The 14,785-nt window shown below is 36.4% G+C and overlaps 1 protein-coding gene across 1 annotated transcript in view; it reads right to left on the bottom strand.

Annotated features, from left to right (window-relative positions):
* Nucleotides 1–14,545, bottom strand: part of LOC149086414 (LIM domain only protein 3-like) — a 219,682-nt gene extending 205,137 nt beyond the window's left edge. The window contains exon 1 of the mRNA XM_089255476.1: nt 13,982–14,545. The gene's annotated coding sequence lies outside the window, so the exon portion shown is untranslated. The remainder of the gene's footprint in view (nt 1–13,981) is intronic.
* Nucleotides 14,546–14,785: the final 240 nt, after the last annotated feature.

Genomic DNA, 14,785 nt, shown 5'->3' with positions numbered 1-14,785 from the left:
CAAAAGAAAAACCTAGAGTCCGTTTGAGCATGAGAGGGACCTAGAAAGCAAGGTCAGTGAACGTCAAAAGAGTAGGCTTAGAAAATGAGATATCAGGCCGATGAGTGGCCAAGAGAGTGAGGGATGATGTCGGTGAGTGGCCAAAAGAGCGATTTAGAGAAGTGGTTCTCAAGTTTTAGAATTCTTCGGACCAGTTGAATTCCTTTTTGAGTTTAAAGCACGGACATAAACACGACGAATAAGAAATAAATGGGAAGAAATGAAACTACTCGAGATGAATTACTCACGGCCCGGTTTCAATGATGCCAGGGGCTGGTACCATGCTACGTCTCGGCGGTTGATGAATACTGATTTTGTGGGTGACCAAAACAGTATCCAGGCATGTGAATGATCAACAGAGTGACTAGACAGCACAGAACCAAGTCAGTGATACACAAAACGAGAAAGTGTGCAAGCATGTGAGTGACCATAAGAATGACTTAGAGACAGAGGCGTATTTACTGAGAACAGGGGAGGGAATGGTTAAGTGGGCTAAATCTATGGTTGCAGATTTGAAGGAGTGGTCAAGAAAATTAGACAAGACTGGGAAAAGGACGGCAAAGTTTATGTAGCTCATATGTGGCCAAACCATGAATCCGCCTCTGCTCGCGACCAAATTATGTTATGATATTATGACCGTCTTATCCAAGACCCTTTTACCCTCATCCATGAAGCGAGGATGTCTCTACTTATTGAATTGAATTTAGTCGAACGAAATTTATATACAACGAACAATTTTTTTATAAATACCATCGATTCTCTGGAACCAAGTGAGGATCCAGAAGGAGGAGGGGGATCAGTTCCTCCCAAATGCAAATATATGAACAATGTCATGTCTTACCGATGATCAATGCGTGTTCTGTGTGGCCTCTTTGGTGGATCGCAGATTCATTGTGCAGCTATCGGCAAGTATCACCAACATGGCATTTCCCTCCCCAAGGGTGTACTTGGCAGGTCTTCACTCGGGATCATGGGAGGGACGATTTTTTTTCCCTGAAGTGACGTGTTGGAGGCCTGCCTGCTCTCTGCGGAGAGACGTTTTCAAATGGAACACGTCGTACACATTCCTTTGCGGAATTTCTTACGAATCGGTACATGCTGGAATTTAGTGTTCTAAGAATATGTGTGGCCCCAACGTATTTATGCTATCAGAGTTGTGTTTGTTTCATTGATACTGCCATCTGACTTCTATATTTTGAGTAAAGATAACAAAATTATTGAATTTTCATGTTATATAAGTATCATTTGTGGAAGATCTGCCTGTTTTCGTGTAGAAACTTTTTTGAATGAGGGACTTGTCAGTATTGGCAGATGTGTGGTGAAAATTTCCTTGAAGTCTGACTTTTTTTTTAAACTCCCCTTATATGTGCATGGAATTTATACACACCTTCACTTCATCACATACAACTTATAAGGGGAAAGGTATTATCTAAACAAAATCCGGTGGTTCTAAATTCAACAACTTCATTTTTTTTCTTCACCATTACGAGTTTGCATTCGTTTTTCATTCGTTGCGTCTACATAATTCTAGATGCCAATTATAAACAAAAAAAGCTTTCTCTTTCCAAGACCAATACCTTTCTCCAGAACTTTTTCCAGTGTCCCCAGTGTGGGTTAATAAGTGAATACGCGCGTATACAAGAACCAAACCTCAACACTCCCTGTTATCATCATCTTTTTATGTATCCGCTGCGAAACTTTCGGAAAATCATAATCTCGAAAATTGAGGTGTAAATTTAAAAAAAAGACGCTTCGCAATTGAATATTACAAGACACTCGTACTCAATGATGTCTTCTCAAGTGTCACAGTGTTCACCTGTGTTGCAACACATTGTTCTATTTTCAGGAGAGAGAGAGGGAAAAAAATTGGTTTCTCCCGTTGTCACCGCCAAACTTTTATTACGTTTATAATAACCACGACCCGTTGTTACCTTCGAGGCTTGTTTGTTGCAGAAACTTTTTCTTTCTTCATTAAGTGCAGCTCTTTTCTTTATATCTTGTCTCCATCATCCATTTTTTTATTTCTGGTTTGTTTCATTCCTGCGGTTGTGTCTCATTAGCGTATTTCGGGGCGCGAGGGACACAAGTGCCACCAATTAACCCCAGACCCAGAAAAGAAAAGAGAAATCTTACGGAGGGGAGAGAGAGAGAGATGGAGAGAGACACGCGGGCTAAAAGACATAGAAACAGAGAGAGAGAGAGAGAGGGAGATCCACACAAGGCCCGGGTTTTTGCCCCACACCAGGCTCATTAATGAAGCAATTAGGAAGCCATTGAAGACGGAAGTCGGGGCCTTGAACTTCCTACTACAAGAAACAAGCCAAAGCGAAAAGAAGAAGAAGAATAGGGCTTTGGTTCTTCGGGGCGCACACACATGAGATGTAGAAAAACGCTGAGAATAAAATACACCAGCAAAAAATAAAATGTTGTGGAAGGGTAGGTTGGTTGTGTGACCGATCGCCCCCCTCCTTGCTATCCAATTAGTAACCCTAAAGATGGCCAAGAGTCGGGGGTGGCTCTCCCTGTGCCCGTCGAATTCCTCTCCCCCTTCAAATCCTAATACGTCGCCCTTTTGTAACATAATTAGACCTAACGAGCGCAATAATCAGAACTGATTAGTGCTGCCTGATAAGGAAGCCTGTTACGAAAGACTGTGGGTGATGAAGCAGTTGCCGCACCACTTTCCACGTTTTTTCTCATTTTATTATTTTTTTTATTCTTGTCTTTTTTTTTCACTTCTTTTTAATGCTTTCCCTTTCCATTGCCTGCAACCATCTTTTTTTTTTATACGCATCTCTGGCTTTTTATGCTTCCCCTTAACGAACCCACGGACACGAACAGGTATCACTCACTATATATCAAAATACACCCACATAAAAAAAAATATTGAATTACTCAACAAGGAGGGGAAAGAATGTTTTTTGCATGGATTCGTATGTAGTCTTATCAATACGATTGTTAAAAAAAATCCTTAATGACATTTGATGTGGGCAGAACAATAAATAATTGAGTTATGATCAGTTTTTTTTGGCTCTTTTTCAGACTCGAGCGTTGGAAATATTCAGATATGTTTTTTTATGTATCGAGTAACTTCTAATTGATATTTTTTTTCACGTGAGTTAATTAACATTATGCTTAGGGGTCTCATATTGATGTTTGTATCGTAGACTTGAATATATCCCTCACAGCTTGAAGAAGTATTCCCCCCCCCCCTCCCGATACTTTTATATTGAATTCTGCATTTCAGTTGTTGCAAATAAATGTATATCAAACATGTATCGGATAAACAGGAAACATGGTCAAATTACATACAGGGTGTCTATAATTAAGGTTTCCTTGTTCTGAGCTGTCTCTACAGCCTAATTATAAAGATACGAAACTTCTCAATGGAAAGACAATGAAGAAATTAATAGAGAAAAATACAGTCGGTCCCGCTTAATCGGATATCAACGATTCCATTACATGATATCCGATTATGCGGGGAACAATTCAATTGCCATTTTACAACGTTAGTATGGTTTGTATATATTGAAAACTCACGAAGAATCGACATTAATAAAGCTTCTCGAATAAATCAGACGACAAAAATGAAATGAACATTATATTTAACTACAATAATCACAATAATAATAATAATAACGTGATCCACACGTATTCCCAAGGGATCAGCATGATCCGTCCAGGGAATTTGTTAGTGTTAGTAAACATCCATGCCCGAACCCAGACGTGCACAGTGAGAATCTACTTCCCTAACCACTCGACTACCAGGCGGCATTAGTAAAAAGTTTAAACATTTAAGCTTTTTACTTTTCATTCGGAAATTTAGCTCCCTCTATTCGCTCAACAGTGAACAAAAATAAAATAATTAAATCTACGTTTTAAAGACGACTTGAGTACTTGGAGGCCAGTAGCTATTCTCAAACGTATTTTTCTTGACCTGGTATAGCATATATTTTCCATTAATTCCAAATGTATCATTAAATAAAAACATCATGTGTATAGTGATTGGATGTGTATTAACAGTTGACGTGTGAAGCGTAACATTCAATTCAGCGGGGAAAAGTTGTTGAAATCATCGTATTAAGCGGGGAACTTTGTGTCTGGGGGAAGGAGGATTTTATCCATTTAAACGAGATATCCGTTTATCCGTTATAGATTAAGCGAGGCCGACTGTAGTTCCAACATTCAACCACTGGAGAACATTTCTTTATTCTAATGGTAGCACGCAAGTTAATTTTTGTTACCATGCGACTTACCTACCCAAGCTTCATGGCTGAACATCCAGAGATCTAGCAGAACAGGAACCCCCCTTTCATTTGTTTTTTAATGCATATGGCGTTGACTCCACACGAACGTGCTTTACTTCTGAAACTCTTTTTACTCTTCATTTGGTGGTATTGCTCCTAAAAGAAGCATTAGTATCTTACATTTTTTAAAAATTAAAGGCACTGTATATTTTTTTGTAGTTTTTCGGCATTAATGCTTCTAAGAAACTCTCAAATATTCGATTTTTACTTGTGAGCTATTATGAAGTTTCTATAATTACTAGTGGAACGGCTCAAAGGTAAAAGGCACTCATATCTCCTAATTCTTGACAAGGCAAACAGCAGGAATGATTTTTAACCCTTGTATTTTGGAGGGAAATACTTTGTTACTTCAAAACAACGGTAGAAAAATAAGTTGGCAAACAATGAACGGAATTTTTATACTATTCAAATCTACATAAATCATATCAGTGTGGTGTTCCCTGAAGCACAACATCCCATATTTTTTAAATATTGATAATAATTATTTTCGTCATGTAAATAGCGTTCAGGGTACCTTATTTACTAATTATAATGGCTTAAAAATTTTCTCTGGATATTTCAGTGCTTGTCAATTAAAGGTTTTAGAAAACAGTGAATCTGCACCTGGGATTTTCTGTCTATGAAAAGTTTTATGTCTCGTTATTTCTTCATGAAGATGTTCACAAAATTCCGTAGCTTCCATTACTGACCAGTAGCCTATAAATAGATATGACCAATACTGACAGGTAAACAGAGGGTTCACATCCTCTTGTCAGTTGTTCATGGCTGTGCAGACTTACCATAAGTACCGTAGTTTCTGATGAATAGTTACAGTGTGTATAGCTCAGAAGAAAGTAACTTAAATTAACCACACCTTATATAAGTAAAACCGCATAAGTGAATGTTCTGTATAAGTAAATAATGAATTCTTATTATGTAATGAATATGTGCACATTCTGTATTTTCTATGCGTTCTATTTGCGGCTTCAAAGTGATTTCAATGAAAAGTTGAAAAGCCTCGATTACAAATCGTTTAGTTAGGATTTTCATGTGTACCGAATACCAGAAAAATGAGTCATGATATTTACACGTCATGTCATATCTTGAAATGTCACAATAACCCACGCGGTTTTCGAAAGGGTTAATCACATTGTAAATACACTCGCTTCCAGGAAACTCGGTTTCAGAAATGATCAGTTGGTAAATGCATAACCTATTGACCTAAATTATCTTACTCATCAGCAGCAACGCTAGCCGTAGAATCAACAAATATCATCCGGGTGAGGTTTAAATGGAGGTTCACAATTTCTGTACACATGCAGGGTAAAATTAAGTCCTTATACATCCTATACCTTTTTAACAGTTGGTTATAGCATCATAATTTCAATTAGAAAAATACATTTAAATAACGTACACATTTTATATGTGTCATTTGTTTTTTACTAGGTGCCACTAAGCCTAACGAAAAATTCCATGCTGCAAAGTGATATTGTTCATTGAGACTTTGGGGGGGGGGGGGGTATCTCAGAATGAAGAGACACTTTAATAAACTGTAATTTTAGGAAATCTTTCGAATTTTTGTACTATTTTTTTTCTCAAGCTCATCCCTTAACACTCCGTATGCTTGCAACTGTTGCGGTATAAGTGTTTTTATCCTTTCTACTGGGCGCAATACTGACACGATATTGTAACCTTTTCAACGGGACAAGTTATTTCGTGTATGTTATAGTAAATATTATACATCGGATATTATGCATAATAACCGGATTTATCACATTTACCACGTGTAACGTACGTACGTATAATCTCATCTCGTTTTTTCGATTTTGTATTTCCTTTACCAACTTTAATCATAGACGGAAAGACGGGATAGAAAAAGATCAAACATCGACAGGCCCAGATACTATATAAAGTTGATTTCTTAATGGTAGCACTTTTCCATGCAGCTCCCTTAGTTTGAGCCTAAAATTTCTGAAAATTGGAAGAATGTCGACTTTAGTAAAAAACAAAATATGGTTTTTTGAAAGTAATTTAATGATTTGTGCTTTGAAGGGTTAACAACGAAAATGAATAATGAATGATAAGAAAGAACAACATATGTTAACCCTTTGAAGGGTTAACATATGTTGTTTTTTCTTATCATTCATTATTTCTTTATCAGCAATTTTTCAAATATACTTGCATTTCTCTAGTTAGGGCTCCCAGGTGGAATGTTGACAGCCATAACTAGAGATGTTATTTTAATATTTTCATAGCTGAAACTCAAACCTCAGTTTACTTGCTACAAAAAAATGTAACTGATATACAGTGAAACCTTCATATAAAGATAATCTGTGGAGCAAGAAAAAAATATCGTTGTAGGGGGATTATCGCGTTATATCAGGGCCGCCCTTACGAGACTCTGACTCTGGTGCGAATGTCCGGTGCAATGTCCGGCCCTGTGTGAATGTCATCTCGGATAAGAGATACATTTAGAGAAGCATAGAGTGTTTTCTTTTTTTGAAACAGGGCAGTAACTATATAACTGGGCATTAGAAGACGGGGGAGGGGACGTATAAAAAAAAAATGTTGTACTTTGATAAATGGTGAAATAAATGGCATATCCAAATATGACTACGTTATTTGTCTACGTTTTCTGATTGAAAGTATGCTTCTATAGTCGATGGTTAAAAAAATAATGCATGTACGAAGACAGTTTTACCTGTATATTTTATAATATTATCTTCTGTAAATTAAAGATAACTCACGAACTTCTGCAGACACACAGTAATGCATTTTATTTTTTATGATATCCAGTATATATGAGATTATTGAGTTTTTTACGTCTCGCGCAGTTTATTGAACACCATCTCAAGCATTCCGTGCCGTGAGGTATAACATTGCATACGTATGTACCCATTCAATTTAGCAGTGACGGTTAAATATTTTACCTGTGAAATGGCGTTTGGGACATAACCGCTCTCCCAAAGGGATACGATAAGAGTAGCTTTGAAGGAAGAAAAAAAAACTTTTTGGTCGTCACGAGTTCCCATTCATACAATATCACATTAGAAATGTATAGAGCGAGAGAAAGAGGTAAAAGTGTATCATAGAAGGATGTACTTTTCCATCGGTATTACCTTGATGAAGAGGACAAGTCCCGTGCATAGTTCCCGAGGCTGTTGCGAACGAACATTAGGGACTCGTGATGGATTCCTAATGACTCCGTTCGTCTACAAGCTGGAAAAAAAATGAGAGAGAAGAGGACGATCGGTTGCATTCCTCCCACTGTATGTGTTTCTTTTTTTTACTGTTTTTATGATAAATGTCTTTTCGTGTAGCAATATCCAGTTTTCTTCTTCATCTTCTCCCGCGTGTGCGCGCTTCCCACCAGAAATGGTCACGTTAATGCTCTGGGAATCGCTGATGTCTTGTCGAATTAAAGATGTCGCATGGCACTTAGGTCTGAGTTTTGCTCTCTCTTTTCCACCTACTTTGCTGGAAGAGAAAGAATCTCTCTCTCTCTCTCTCTCTCTCTCTCTGTCTATCTGAGAAACATTTGCATGAAGAAACATCTCTTTTAAAGACGTTTTTGACACCGCGGAATGAGCAGTCGGTGGCGGGGAGATACTCTTTAATCGGGAGTTTGTTGATGTCAGTTCCTTTTGGAATTTCACCCCGTGATGGGTGATGATAATATGGTTGCATGGGTCGGGTTCCCTGATGAGCTTTGAATGTCGCCTTGTTGTTCTTAAATGTTCTTCGCTGAATACAGAGGGATATTTCGGCAGTTTCGCCATCGCTGATGTTGTTCTCCACGAATGGCAAGTTTTCGTGTTATGAGCAAGAAGTTTAACAAATACACAAATATTGCAGTTTCATCTCGAAACTTTTTTTTCTTTGTCTCTCCATTCATCTTTTGAATGCACATAATTAGAATATTTTTGAGAAATGTGCAGAAAGTAAAAAGAAGACTTCCATCCTACTTCAGAGATTTTTTTAGTATTGTGTAATAATACAGAATACTAAATAATTAATCTCGTATTAATAACTATCAAGGTCAACCCTCTATGATTTCATGCCCATAACAACATATTGAAAAAAAATTACGAAAACGGATGAAACTTGATGCTGTTTTCACATTTTTAATTGAAGCAGTGTATCAACACGGCAATTTAATCAATCAGAGTGGATTTTTAAGTAGCCAAAATTATAAACAGCGACATAGTTTCCCTTTATTTTACTGCTATCATAAACAGATAAAACCTTCCTCAGCAAAGTTCAATAGTTTTCACTCTGAGTTTCATTTCCAGTTCTTTCAATTTGGTGTGATTTTATAAATCTCTGAGCACTTAAACTTTCAGCAGCTGTCGAAAAAATCGACACCAACAATGAAATAAATCTTTCTAGATAAAAAAGTAGAGAAGCCTTTCTTAGACGCATTTTGTACTGAAATCACACTGAAAGATATACTTTCTAAAATACCAAAAAAAATTGAGGAAAGGAATTGGTTTTGATGCTTTTTTATTACCATGTATTTGTCACGCATACTCAAATATACATGGAACCATTAATGGTTAAAAAAAATGGGTTTTTTTTCGAGTTCTAAATTACGACTATGGCTTGGTTTGTGAATTCTATAATTCTTCAACTAGTAAGTTACAAGATACTGTTTGCCGCGTTCCAACTTCGTAGGCCGGGATTACACTATAAAAGTTTCATATTATAAATATTGAAAATGCAACCAATAAGCATATCGGGTACATTCCCTCAAATGTGACAAATATATGGTTGGCTTATTGGTTGTCGTTTTTTAAAGTTTCGTAAAAGATCTTTTATCAAACTTTAATAGTGTAATCCTGACTTTAAAATCAATCCAGACAAATTCATCAAGTACAGTATCTAATCTGACACTAAAGAGCAGTAGCAAAATAAGTATATATATATTGCTTCTATTATTTGAAATATGAAAGTAACTTCAATCACTTTCCACTAAAAGTTATTTCGATAAGTAGTTTTTGTGCAAACCGCTGCTTTCGATCTTGTGAATCTACAATTGACTACGTCTGACCTGCTGAATGCTACCATTGTAATATAATCCAGAAAAATGAAGAGAAAGAAACAATTTATGTTAGAGGCTTTGTTAACTGTAACCACTGACTAGTTTCTTATACTTCTCTTGAGATTTTTCCCGTATCAAAAGTCTTCAATACTTTCTTCGCAGAAATATGGCTATCATCGAAGAGCTAAATTCTGAATTTTAACGAATTGGTACATGCAAAAAGAAATGTTTGTTCTGAGTGTATGTGTGTCCACTAACATATTTATGTAGTCAGATTTGAGCGTGTTTCGTGTTCTTGCTGCGGGGGGGGGGCGGGCAATAGAAGATATGAAACGATATTTCTATGACTATAATTTAAATTTATACTAAATTTGTAATTCTATAATTTACTTAACTTTGAAATTTTGTTTTGCTTAAATTTGAACTCCATATAATTTACTTAAATTTAAAATTCATATAATTTAATGAAATTTAAAATTCATATAATTTACTTAAATTTAAAATTCATATAATTTAATGAAATTTAAAATTTGTTTTACTTTATTTGAAATTCATATAATTTATTTAAATTTGAAATTCATATAATTTATTTAAATTTGAAATTCATATAATTTATTTAAATTTGAAATTCATATAATTTATTTAAATTTGAAATTCATATAATTTATTTAAATTTGAAATTCATATAATTTATTTAAATTTGAAATTCATATAATTTATTTAAATTTGAAATTCATATAATTTACTTAAATTCATATAATTTACTTAAATTTTATAATTTACTTAAATTCATATAATTTACTTAAATTTTATAATTTACTCAAATAAAGAAATGGAAAAAAAGTTTCGGAGAAGTGAAAAGGTGGTAAAACATATAAGTTTTGAAAAATAATTATAAATCATCTCAATATTAACTTCGGTATCATCAACTTATTTGTTAGAATTAATTATCTCATAAGTCACCTGTTGAAAAGGAAATCAAGCGATTATATGGGAAAAGTAATATCTGTTTTAACCTTTTGAACAGGCTCTCAAATGCCATCCTATAAATAAGTTAGGTAAGCATTTTGTCCCTCCCAAACCGAAAAGCAAAGAATCGGTCGGAGTTTGTTAGAACGGAGAAGATATCACGTAATTTCTCATTTGGCCGTTAATTTCGACATTTTTGTCCTCGCTTTCCCGACCGGAATCGGAGTTCGGAACTAAATCCGGGAATAACCACATACACACACATGGCTGGCAAAGCATTTCTACAGTATTTCTCTCTCTCTCCTCACCACCAGAGAAGGTAGTGCTGTTTCATCAAGCATATATGCATTCATTCGCTCAGTGGAAACTCGCAGCCATCAAGGGAGATATGCTGCTGCTCTCCTCGGCCCAGGATCCTAATAACGCATTCATTACCTTCGTCAAGATGCGGAATAGAGAGGGGGGGGGGAGGAGTACGTATACTCACATAGAGTGAGTTCAGAAATGAAGGAAGGAGGAGGTTGCTCCATAATTGGGGCGCTGTGCCCGCATCTTGTTAGAAGATGAGGACCGGGGGCAGCCTTTCACCCTCGCACGCCGAAATTTTGCATAATCACGTATGCGGCTGTCGCTTTAACTGCTCACGGCAGCAGCTTTTGGTTCACACCTGGATCCTAATACTACGAATTGGGATCGTTTTCTAACCACCGAGACGATGTTTTTCGATCTCTTTACAAAAGTATTCAATCGAGAAACATTTGCTGTGACAAAATCGACTGTTGCCATAGTTGAATCAACTATGGGCAAACAAAAAAATGCCTAAAATTAAATATGACGTTGAACATTAGACATAGAACCGAGCTCAAACGATCATTCTATCTAAAATGGCGATTATATTTTATCTAATATGTCGAAACATTCAATTAGCAATATAATGCAAATTGTTTATAATCTATCTGTGGTGGTCGAGTGGCCACTGTGGTGGTCGAGTGGTTATAGTGCCGGACTCGTGATGCGAGGATCCGGGTTCGAACCCCACAGTGGTGGTCGGCTGAAGTTGGTTTTCTGTGGTTCCCAACTTCAAGGCGCAAATGCGAGCCGATCTCCCCGTTAAAAAGTCTCGCCACAGAGAGCAACAGTCCTACAACGGTAAATCATTCAACCATAACACTTCACTCATAGTTAGTAAAACTGGGGGCAGATGACAGCACTACACATAACAAGCATCACACAGAAACAAACTTTACGTCAGGTTGCACTATACGTACACGCACATTCCCGCATGTACCGATTCGTTGGGGGGTTCCGCGGGGGGGGGGGGTGCATGTGTGGTGTAGCAGTAGTAGGTAGGGGCTCGGGGATCCATGATGTTCTTAAATCAGCCACCTCGTTGGGCAATTTGCCTGTTGTGGCGTTGTATTTGTATTTGTATTTGTATCTCTATCATCGAGAAAGGTATTATATACGGAACTATACTGAGTGAACCAGTCTGACTGGTTCACCCAGACGTTTTTAAAATTCCAGAAATGTTGCTGTACGATTATGTGGTTAAAACCAAAATTCACGTCATGGAATCCGGTTTTTTTTTTGTTTTTTTTTTTGGCAAACAAAAACACATTAACTCTAAACTTTTTTGCTTATAGGTGGCACTGGATCTGCGGATGATATTAATCTAGTGCTTCTCGGTGAGCTGTCCATATTGATATGAGCCTAGTCAATGCTATTAAGTGGTTCTTTTCGAGACTAGTCTGGGGAGCCACGATTAAACAATCACTAAGGCAAGGGAACCGCTTATGGAAAAGGGAGAAAAACTACATATTAATCTATAGCTGTATGCAAAGTGTCTTTATTCTAAAACTGCTGATGCCTGGTTATATAATTCCATCAACCCCTCATTAATTAAACCCCCAAAACATATAAGAACTTCAAGAACTCAATTTCTGTGTACATAAAAAGTACAGTTTTGTGTGCAGACACTTGTTTTAAATAGTACTAATTTCATTAGCACATAATGCTTCTTTTTAGAGGGAGTGCCCTTTACAGGCGAAGTATTGAACTATGTTCGTTTCCATTGTCAAAAACAAAAATCAAATTTTACATAAATTCTTATTCAAACTGCATGATTGGGCAATTTTTTTTTTAATTTATATGAATTTAAAAAGATTAGTAATTTTTGGCGGCGCACCCTATCTGTATCAAATACTACATACCCACATCTATAAGTCACGCGTCATTCTCAAAGCTTCCCAGAAAAATGATTCGGGTTGATCACTTATTCGTACTTTATTTAACGATAGTATATAGAAAACTTTTTGAAACAAATAATTCTATGGTAAGTTACGCAATTTCGATCGTTTTTCAAACAAAAGTTAAAATTAACCAAAAGTGATACATTTTTCACTAGGATTTTTAATCATCACACGCTACATGATGAGACCGATCAAAAGCGACACCTAGAAATAAGGTTTGAAGCTTTTTGAAGTTACGTGGAGGAAAATAGAAAATAATTCTCTCGATTACTTTGCATTTTTTTGTGGTAAGCAGTCATTTTTCATTTCTTTATCAGTTAAATATATTACCCTAAATTTTGATACTTACCAATATCAACGCATTCAATTCGAAAAAATAGAAAATTATTGCTCTCTCACATTTAAGGTGGTGAAACCAACTCCCTGTATGAACCAGGTACATCATCGCTATCTTTCAAACGGTTAGAAGAAACAACGCTCAATGAATTTAGAGAGAAAAAATACGAATGTGCACATTATATCGTATCATAATTTTTTTTTTTCTGATGCAAGTGCATACTTTTCAATAAAGTTGAAAGTCATCTATGCTTCCAAAAAGAAATGTTTACAATTTTTCTACCAAATTGATATATGTTTAGCTATCTATATAGAACACCAGATTTTCATCAGAAGGATCCAGGTTGAATCCCGTTGGTGGTACAGTAGGGGTCGGCTGAAATTGGTTTTCTGCAGTTTTCCTTCTGGGCGCGAATATGAGCCAGTCTCCCATTTTAAAAAGTATTTTCGCAGAGAACAGGCAGATTTTCAACAAGATACTTACGTAACGTGAAAACTCAAACATTAACCAACTTCACTTCAAAATATGGAAGACAGATGGCAGCACCAGCAAGACAACGAAACAAACACAACTTCTACAACATAAATAGGTTAGGGGCGATACACGCCCAGAACACACATTCCGGCATGCACCGATTCATTAGAAATTCCGCAGAGTAATGTGTACGAGGTGCATGTACGTTTGAGTAATAGTAGTATTATCTACATAGGCAATCGATTAGTGAGACGAAGTAATTCAGAAGAAAAAACTGAATTATCAGTTTTCATAGCATCGGTTACATTGATTTTTCATGCCTGTTATAGATTGCGTACCAGCAACCTTTATAATCTCTAACCATCTTCTCATTATTGCAATACCTGCATAACATTTGCATATACCATTACGATTCTGATAATTGTTGTTGCAGTAATATAATGTCAATGAAAACAATTTTAAAAATGTCTTCAAATGAAAGTTCATTTATCAAATTATCGATAAGGGTTTTCATTGTAATTGATAATGATGTCAGCGACATATTTTTCCACAAAAGAATATACTATATCGAAATAATTCAGCTCACCTGGCTGACGAATTCCTTTTGCACGAGTTCTTCAACTGTTAGCACTTCAGCACACAGCGGGACATCAATTCATAGTTTCCACATTGATGTTTCCAAACACGTGACAACGCTGGATCAACAAGAAAAGTCGCAGTCAAAAATTCTTACAGGTTTAACTGTTATTGCTCAAGTCGGAGAAATATTTCTGCACAGGTATATTATTTTCATGGCTATGTTTTTAAAATATAAATAGAAGTGAGAGTAGTTCGTGAGCGCCAAAAAGTCTCTCTTAACATGGACGCGTTGTTTATCAAAACTTTTGACTTGAAAACAGAGAGTATTTTCTTTATTGATTATTCAGTAAAAAAAATTGATGTTTTTCTCAAAAGTTCGTAGAATTCTCGGTCTGGTGCCGCGGAACTTTCGTCAGCGGGATATCCGGTTCGGGATATACTAAAGTTGTCTTCATATAAGTAAGTATTATATTCTTAGCATGTGTGTGTGGACGAGAGGTCCCGCTTTACTTCGAAGAAGAAGACTCTTACAACTTCCGAGGAGGAAGAGAAACTTATCGTTTGCACCAGCTTGTCGTCATGACAACTACTGACGCCGAGATGTTAGTTACCGGAATGTGCCTGTCGCGTGATTTTCATCGGCGCAGCCAAAACGATCGCCAACTCGATGAGATTCCGAATCACCTGACCACCCTACCATCGCGAATTGGCGACCAAAAGCGGGAAAAATAAAAAATAAAAAATGTTTATCGGCACGTTAAAATCCGAAACCTTCGGAAAAGTTGGATTTTATTCATAAAATCGAAAGATA

This window comes from Pholcus phalangioides, unplaced genomic scaffold (genome assembly GCF_987345545.1).
Source record: "Pholcus phalangioides strain wild (caught in Gottingen) unplaced genomic scaffold, Ppha-v1.0 ptg000004l_1, whole genome shotgun sequence".
NCBI lineage: Eukaryota > Metazoa > Arthropoda > Arachnida > Araneae > Pholcidae > Pholcus > Pholcus phalangioides.
Note: the sequence above shows the minus strand (reverse complement) of the source record. Positions and strands in the feature narration are given on the sequence as shown.